General features: G+C 40.3%; 1 long non-coding RNA gene across 1 annotated transcript in view; it reads left to right on the top strand.

The window, feature by feature from the left end:
• The window catches only part of LOC121712288, a 15887-nt gene extending 7640 nt beyond the window's left edge, over positions 1-8247 (top strand). The window contains exons 2-3 of the long non-coding RNA XR_006032573.1: positions 7854-7858; positions 8125-8247. This is a non-coding gene — a long non-coding RNA (uncharacterized LOC121712288). The remainder of the gene's footprint in view (positions 1-7853; positions 7859-8124) is intronic.
• The last annotated feature ends 673 nt before the right edge of the window (positions 8248-8920 follow it).

Raw genomic sequence — 8920 nt, forward strand, 5'->3', positions numbered from 1 at the left:
GCAACACAGGCGCCCAAGCAAGCACTCCTGCAGGTGTAAGCCAGCGGTTCTTAAACTTTTTTGCCTGGCGACCCCACAAAAAAGTATGGCGAGGTCTGGCGACCCCACTTTCCCCAAACCCATTCTAAGTCCTTACTCAAATACCCCCCTCAAACCAGGGCTGTAGTACTCGAGTCCGGTCTTGGACTCGAGACCGTTTTTCTATGGTCTCGGACTTGTCTCGGACTCGCTAGTATTTGGACTTGGTCTTGTCTCGGTCTCGGCCACTGGTCTTGCCAAATATGGCTTTTGGTCTCGACCGAGTCCAGGTGTCTTTAGGGCCATCAAAATTAACGTGTTAATCGCCGCGATTCATTTTGAAATACATAATGCGTTACAAAATATTAACTCAATAGTGTTTACCTTTGTGGGGGGCTGATGTCACGTAACGGAAGCCGCAAAACCTAAAACCGCAAGCCTGAGAGTTTATTTTACTGTCTGTGGAGTTAGCTGAAGATAAAGAGGAACCAACATTTTGCCAAATAGTAGCTTTACTGCAAACTGCTTTTCACTCTTGTTAGATAACGTTTACAATGTCAAAATGCACCAACTGCAACAGTTACATAAAGATGATACTTTTCGGCTCCTCTCCATTAAGATCCAACTTGAACGTATGCTACTCCATTTAATTAAGAGCGCGTCTGAACGCACACGAGAAGGAGAGAAAACAATTGGCAGGCTCCAGCTGGCTTGTCGTTGTTGATGATAATTGATATCTCCTTTTTAATATAAGAAACTTATAAAAGGAAGGCAACAAAGACGAGGTTAGAGGAGATTGCGGATTTATCCGATTTCCACTACTGACCAGTTATAAACATGTATGTAGGCTGCACTCACTGTGATTTGAAAAATGGACAAAAATATGAAGAGTTGTCTTTGCCTTTGTGTAATGGAACTGGTGAGTCTTGAAGTCTTCAATAATTTGTTTACATGAAGCACATATTATGCCGATTGAAACACATTCCATTCAGATAGCTAGGTGACTGGCTCAGGCTCATCATTCACTTTTAATTGCAAACAGAAAATGTCTAGCTAGCATCATGTCATTACATGCTTCTATTTCCAAAGGAATGAAAACTGTTTATACCAACTTAATATCATGCTTATCATTGTTAATATTGTACAATACATGTGGTACAAACAATATTAGAGCTTGTGGACTAGCTATAGGCTATATTTCAATGGAGCTGGTAAAAAAAAGATCATTATGAGAACGTGGCCACAATGGGCTTAAAGTAACAGTGCACCATTTACAAATGAGTTGAACAGCATCATATGTGTAGTATTTCTTAAGAAATGAATACTTTAAAACACAATTACTGTGTCAGTATTATCATTTAAATAATATAAAAGTGTTTTACTTTTACCTTTGTGGTTACTCATTAATTTTGTGATTTATATTGAAGCTTTAGTCTTTAGGAACTTTATAATTGCGGTTAATCGAGATGAATTCATTTCAAAATATATATTTTGAATCGTTTGACAGCCCTATAATAATATTGGAGAAGGGGAATGGCTACACTTACAAATCCTGGGTGTGTTCACACTGTTTTTGCTTTTAGATAATAATAATAATAACCCAAAATGATTGTCTTGATACTGTCATGCACAAGACTTTTTTTCCTATCCTGGACTCGGTCTTGACTCGGACTCGAACCTTTTTGGACTCGGTCTTGTCTTGGACTCTAACCTCTTTGGACTCGGTCTTGACTTGGTCTCGACTAGTCCTGGTCTTGGACTTGTCTTGGACTCGACAAAGGTGGTCTTGACTACAGCCCTGCCTCAAACGTTAACAACTAAATCAAGCAAAAACTAGAAAGCAAAGTCATTTGTTTTATTTACTCCATATGAACAAGAACCGAGAAAACCAAACAATCACGATTAAACAAGTGTAGGCTGCCGCCATATCAGATCAGAGCGCTATGTGCGTAGCGCGCACACACAAGCACGCACACACATACACAGATGCAGCATTAGGCCTACAACGTTACATTAATTATATTTATGGCGATAACAATAACAATATTTTTTTTTATTTCCCTTTTCTGGTTTACTATCTTTAACAATTTTAATGGAAAGGGTGGGCATGCTTCCGTGAACATAGCAAGTTAATTCTTGCTAATTAATGCTGCATACGGCGACACAGAGATTTTCCTCCACGGTGCTGAGCCGACATCTGTATTTTGAGATGTCGTTTCATTTTGACAGGTTTTAAGCTCTCATTCGCCAGAACATCGCCGCAAATCACACATTGTGGGTGGTCGAGGTTATCTTTAACTTGGCAAGTGAATTCTTTCTGATAAAGCCGACGCACCGTTTGTTCTTTTTTATTCTCACTGGCCTGTAGACTTGTCCCATCTGAGGATCACGGAGGAGTAGACGCACTGGTAGATGGCACTAATGAGCTTTTGTTACATTTTTTAAGCAGCCACCTGTCCATTTTGGCTAGTAGGCTACCTGTCTTTTGTTTTGTTTTACTTAAAATAGCGGGAACAAGTTGTAGCGGACCGCTCCATATTCTTTATAATAAAAATGTAGCCTATATATTACTTTAGGCTTATCCAACCGGGTTGCTTAAACGCAATTGGGCTTGTTAACGTCACGCAGTCAGCTGACGATAAAAGGCTGATTGGCCTAACCTGCGGGGAGAGAGCGCTAATTACCAGGAAGCTCTATCGGAGAGAGTTGTTACCGAGGGCATGTGAGACATGGCGGGAGCATTTTAAAGAGAGATTTCACACTGGATAGTTACATTATAGTTACAAAATAGGACCGGCTCAAACTACTTTGTGTTTTACACAACGAAATGGATCGGCAGCATGGCAAGATGTTTTCTTTTCTCTTGTCGAGGTGTTGCGAAGATCCCTGGTTCAAGTCGTAGGCCTACTCTGCAGTTCCCCTGGCTAGTCTCCCACTGGTAACTCCACACTCATCTCCGAGTTCACGTTTCCCTTCCACCAGTATACAACTAATTGAACATATTCCACAACTCACTTTCCTTCAGTGACTCAGACTCTTTCATACTTTCCCTTTTTGTTTAAATAGCATTTTATTTTTGATTGTATGGAGGGATCTCGATTATTTAAGTTGTGTATGAATATTTTTGGTTTAATTTAAACTATCACAATATATGATTTGAAACTTATAAACGTGTTTGTGTTTGATTTGTGTGATAGTTTCGCTCTAACTGTGACTACATTTGAATTGGCAGCAAATACTGCCTGGCACCCCAGAGACAATTGAATCTCTAAATTTAAAAATAAAAGATTCAGATTAGTCACGTTACAAAGTTGAGTTTGCATAGTGGGAGCAGATAGTTACATTGTTTCTATTAGCGGACCAGTAGCCCATAGACTGAACCAGATCTCGTTGAAAGACGAAAACATTTCTCTCTCTTCTCTTAACTGCGTGTAAATAAGAAAAAGGCCAATATTATTTTCCTTTGTTTCACCTAATAATAATTTCAGACTGAATACAGAAAATAATTGGCGACCCCACGGAAGTTTTTGGCGACCCCTAGTTTAAGAATCACTGGTGTAAGCTAAGGCTGTACCTTACCATCAGGCAGCTCAACAACGAGAAACAGTTCCCAAGTTGACCCAACTTTCCAACTCTGCACAGTATCCCATTAACTGCATGACAGTAGGCTATTTACAATATTTTATGTAAAGTAGAGTTTGTAAACACGTTATCATCAACTTAATGCACGCACAACTTTTGTAGGAGAGAGAATAACAATGAATGGACGCAGCAACTGCAGAAATTGTAGCCAAGGCTATTTGCTGCTTTCTTTTACTGTCTATGGTTGCTGGTTAAAAGCACATAATAAGCTTATTTAAGCGAATTCACAAACTCAAGACTTCAAGGCCATCATGGATATAAACGTTTTATAACGTAACGTAACGTATAAACGTTCATGATTTTGGTATAAACCAAAATCATGTCATCCATGTCTTTATATCTCTTATACATGTGTCAAGTTTGGCTAACGGGGTTAATTCATCAGGTTTTATGGAGAGGTATAGTTATGTATCATCTGCTAAACAACAGGGGCCCCAGTACTGAGCCTTGAGGCACTCCATATTTTACCATAATCTGGGTAGATGGTTTATTATGGACCTGTACAAATTGTTGACGGTTAGGAAGGTATGATCTAAACCAAGCCAGTGCTGAGTCTTTGATGCCTATCAAATTTTCAAGCCTAAGTAGTATGTCATGGTCTATGGTGTCAAAGGCAGCGCTGTGGTCCAGGAGGACCATTATCGATACAAGGCTAGGTTTTTTGAGGGAGGGCTTAATAACAGATGTCTTAAACGACTGCGGTACATGCCCTGATAGAATTATTTATAATCTAGAGCAAAACATTATCCAGGAAGGGGAGACCAGTCTTAAGAAGGTGAGCACAAATAGGTTTTAGTAGACTAGTTGTAGATTTTGATGAGGAAATTGTGGAGGTGAGATCTAATATGTTGTGTATATGTAAATGAATTAAATGTTGTTTGAGGTCTCATCTGTGATTCTGTGATTTTGCTATCTTTCAGCAATGGAGTATGTGTATTTGGTGAAACTGATTGGTTATTGATCTTATCTCTAATTGTTTGACATACAATCATAATACTGACATACAATCATACTGTTGAAAATAAGAAAATAACTGTTTTGTGAACTTTATTCAACATAGCCAGTGATTTAGGCGAAATTTATGGTGTTAATTATAGTGAAATATACAATTTCACAAAAATAGGGTTAAAACAGGTAAACAAAAATTCATTTTTCTCCATGTTCAATGACCTCTAAAGACAGTCCAACCACTCTCCAAAAATTAACATTTCAATCCCACAGAAACCACATAGGCCCCCTGACTAAAGGATGGAGGGAACATAGCAAAGCTTGGAGTTATTTCAGATGGGCTACAACAAGGTAGGCAAAATTGTGGTGCTTGTCAAAACCTTAGCGCAGCTGGAGTAATGCTTATACTGATGTTAAAGCGCACACGATGTTTAAAGCCATACACAACGGTAAATTGGAACAACACTAAAGGTAACTTTAGCCTTTATAGGGCTGTATAAAGTTGTCAAAATTAATAAGTCGTAATTAGGTGTTGTTGTTGTAAAGATATTGCATGTAGATGTACTATATAGGCTACTAAATTTTTAGTTGACCAATGCACGAACAAAACCGGACACGGACAAATATTATCAAGGCTGTGAATGTTTCCATCTGTGCACAGGGTGTCTGTAGATCGGTGTGCATAGCATTCATTCCTGCAGGCCTGTGGCCATGCATGCGCCCTTAAAATAGCATCTGAATTTGCACCACTGACTTTAGACCAGGAGGTTCCTGGTCTGTGGCGGAATTGTTTTCTAAAACTGCAAAATATCAACAGGGACCGTTTGCGCCGGAACACGCCCCCTCTTTTCGCTGAAACGCCCCCGTGTGCGCACATGTACCTGTGGAGGGAAAATTCCAGTATGCGCTGACTGCAAAATAGGAAAGACAAAAGCGCGAGTATACAAAGTCAATTGCGCTGGCGTGCAAGATAGAGCCCAAAGTGCTTCTATGTTTCTGTGTGTGTGTGTGTGTGTGTGTTTGTATTTATGTGTTTTTCTATGTGTCTGTGTGTGTGTGTTTTTGTGTATATGTGTATGTTCCTCTATAGCCGTTTTTAGATAGAGATCGTGCAACATTCACGGGAAGAGGAGACATCTTCATGCCACATTCGTGTCTAAAAACAATACTCATAAGTTCATGCTAACTTGGGGACTAGGAAATGGAGAGATATAGCCTTGCTTCGGTAGGCCTATACTATATATAATTTTGAATGGCTGCTTTAGAGTATGTTGTTAAAGGAGAGTTTAAATTACAATAAACAGGTACTGAAAAACCATGAACAATGTCAACTGGGTTTGAACCCACACCGCACAACACACAGACATGGACGACGGGTGCAGACCCGGCTGCAGTGACAGACGGGGCATTTGCCATTTCCCAGCGGGCAAAATTTCGGAGGGTGGGGGGATTATTGGCGGCGCAATAGCTACGAGTAACTACACACAGAGATTTTCCCTAAAATGGGCCACATCAACCCGCCATTCCGCCTCAGCGTTCCGCCAGAAAGGTGCACAAAAAGGCGGCACATTACTCAGTGTAAAAAGGACTTGATTCTTCTATGTTTGTGTGTGTGTGTGTGTGTGTGTGTGTGTGTGTGTGTGTGTGTGTGTGTGTGTATGTGTGTAACAGACAGACAACTGAGCTGAGATGGCTTGCTGCTCTGTGGATGAGAACAGGATGTAGGGTACTCAAACAAACAGAAACGCAGCCAAATGGCTGAACTTTTGGACACGAGGCAAACGCATTGCACTTTTTGGGGACACTGTATGTTTAAGAAAACACAGACTGAGTGGTCTCCAAGGTTAAAAGGTTTGTGTGCGTGTGTGTGTGTGTGTCTGTCTTGCTTGTTCTTTCTCTCTCCCTTTCTCCCTCTCTTTCACTTATTCACATTGACACTGACACTCACACACACACACACACATGTGGACGTGCAAACACAAACACACACACACACACACACACACACACAGACTGTTCAGTTTAGGGAGAATGTGTGATGGAGACCAATAGTACTTAACATATCACCGTTAAGGCTCCATATATCAAAGGTGTAAATGTGTGAGTTTCTGTGATGGAAAGAGAGGGCAGGAGCAAGAGAGAAAGTGTGTGTGTGTGTGTGTGTGTGTGTGTGTTTGTGTGTGTGTGTGTGTGTGTGTGTGTGTGTTTGGGAATTCCTCAGTGCATGTGTTATACCTGATCTTTGACTGTGCGCTTCATTCATCAGCCTGGCTTTCCCCATGCTGTTTGGATTTTACAAACACACACACACACACACACACACACAAACACACACATACACACACACACATATTAGGACAAGATGGACTAAGGGGTGGATTCAAATGAATCCTGACCCTTGTAGTTTGTTTCATGCAAGGTTTGATAAATGGGTTCCTTATTAAGTAAGTATACAGCACTAAAGCCTTTATTTCACTGGTCAATTCAACTAGAGGCCGCAGAGGAAAAGACTACAACTGGAGAGTTGTGTAGAGCAACAAAATGGGATAAAAAGGGACCTTCTCCTTCTTGCTCTGAGTGTGTGTGAGTGTGTGTGTATGTTAGGGTGGCCAGACGTCCTGCTTTAGGAAGGACAGTCCTGATTTTTCATTGCCCTGTCCTGCTTCCTGCACAACATCAAGCAGGACGTGTATTTGTCCTGCTTTTTGAGACAGGCTTGAAGAGCGGAGTTCTAGAATCTTTGCTGGGACGCAGCACAATGTCCAATGCAGTAACATATCTAGTCTAACAACTAAACTTTAATGGACACCACCCCCATCCCCACCTCCCCCCAACATTCAAAATCAATTGTATGCACCATATTGCTATGTAGCATAGTAATATTATACACCATGTGAAAGCTTGGACTATTGGGAATCCAAAAATGACCATTTTTTATGTACAGTCTGTATAGTGCTTTACATTGTCAGATTGATCATAATGTGTCTTACACCTGACATACAATCCAAATAGTCTACAAGAAACCTCAGAGTGTTACCTTTCATTTGAGACCAAGATTATGCTTCTAGAGAGGTTGCTACACAGTAAGGCTTTTATTGGCAGTATGCATTTTGGGTAAACAAAAGTCCTATGGGGAGTTTACATAGGGTATTTTACAAAACGCATGGGCATACCTTGGTAAATAATGGTCTAAAGTACAAATTTTTCATTCTATATTGATCTACTTTTGCACAAAGCTTTACAAGATCTGGTGCTAGGGCTCAGTTGTGTTTCTAAGTCCATTCAAGTGACCTAGAGGGCTGAATTGTGGTCAGTTCAGAGATGCTTGCAATCCGGCAGGAAGAAAAAACTATATTCTAGCCTCTGTAGCCCTGTGTCAGTACATCAGTTATTCTGATGGTCTCTACTGAAACTACTGTGTCTCAGCTTTCCAAAGAGGTCAAGCATTTGATGGTGGGCCAAATTGGGTGAGAACAGTGGCTTCTAGAGTAGAACAGTACGATTTCGGGGTAAAAGCCTAGAGATGGCCCATCCGTAATAGTTAAACCACACAAAATTGTATTGTAAATGAGAGTATACCAGAGTCCTATGTACACCATAGTAATTTATTGATATGCCGCATAATGTCCTACTTTTTGGTGTTATGGAAATGGTCACCCTAGTGTATGCGTGTGTGTGTGTGTGTGTGTGTGTATGTGTTTGTTTGTGTGTGTGTGTGTGTGTGTGTGTGTGCACCTGCACCTGCATGCTGCTCACATCGCCCTCACATACACCAAACTTAAACACTCCACTCACACACACTCAGCATGTGTGTGCTTTATCATCTAGTCCCATTCTTAGAGGCAGAGCAGCTGAGGGTGTTTATGGAGGACCTGGAGAAGCAGGAATATCAATGAACTCATGACACACTGAGATTAATACAAGACACTTACAACTGTACAGTTGTATTTCTTTTTTTTTTACATTTCTGAAATATATTATTTTTCTGCAAATGCATATTTTTAATATTACTTCTGTTAATAGATAACTCTGTTACTTCAACAGAGTTATCTCTCTCTCTCTCTCTCTGTATGTGTGTGTGTGTGTGTGTGTGTGTACACCAAACACAAGCGCTCACCCTAACATCAGTTTTTTACCAAAAACATCTTCAAGCAGTAAAACATTCAGACGATTCTGTAAAAGATGGCAGATTTAAAAACAGGTAATTGAACAAGATGATGTCATTCCACATTGATATTTTTGAAACTCTAAATCTGTGTGTTGCTCTGACATCATGAAACTTCACACACAATGCAGAACCTCAGCAAGTTGA

The sequence above is a fragment of the Alosa sapidissima genome, chromosome 6 (genome assembly GCF_018492685.1).
Source record: "Alosa sapidissima isolate fAloSap1 chromosome 6, fAloSap1.pri, whole genome shotgun sequence".
In the NCBI taxonomy this organism is placed as follows: Eukaryota; Metazoa; Chordata; class Actinopteri; order Clupeiformes; family Clupeidae; genus Alosa; species Alosa sapidissima.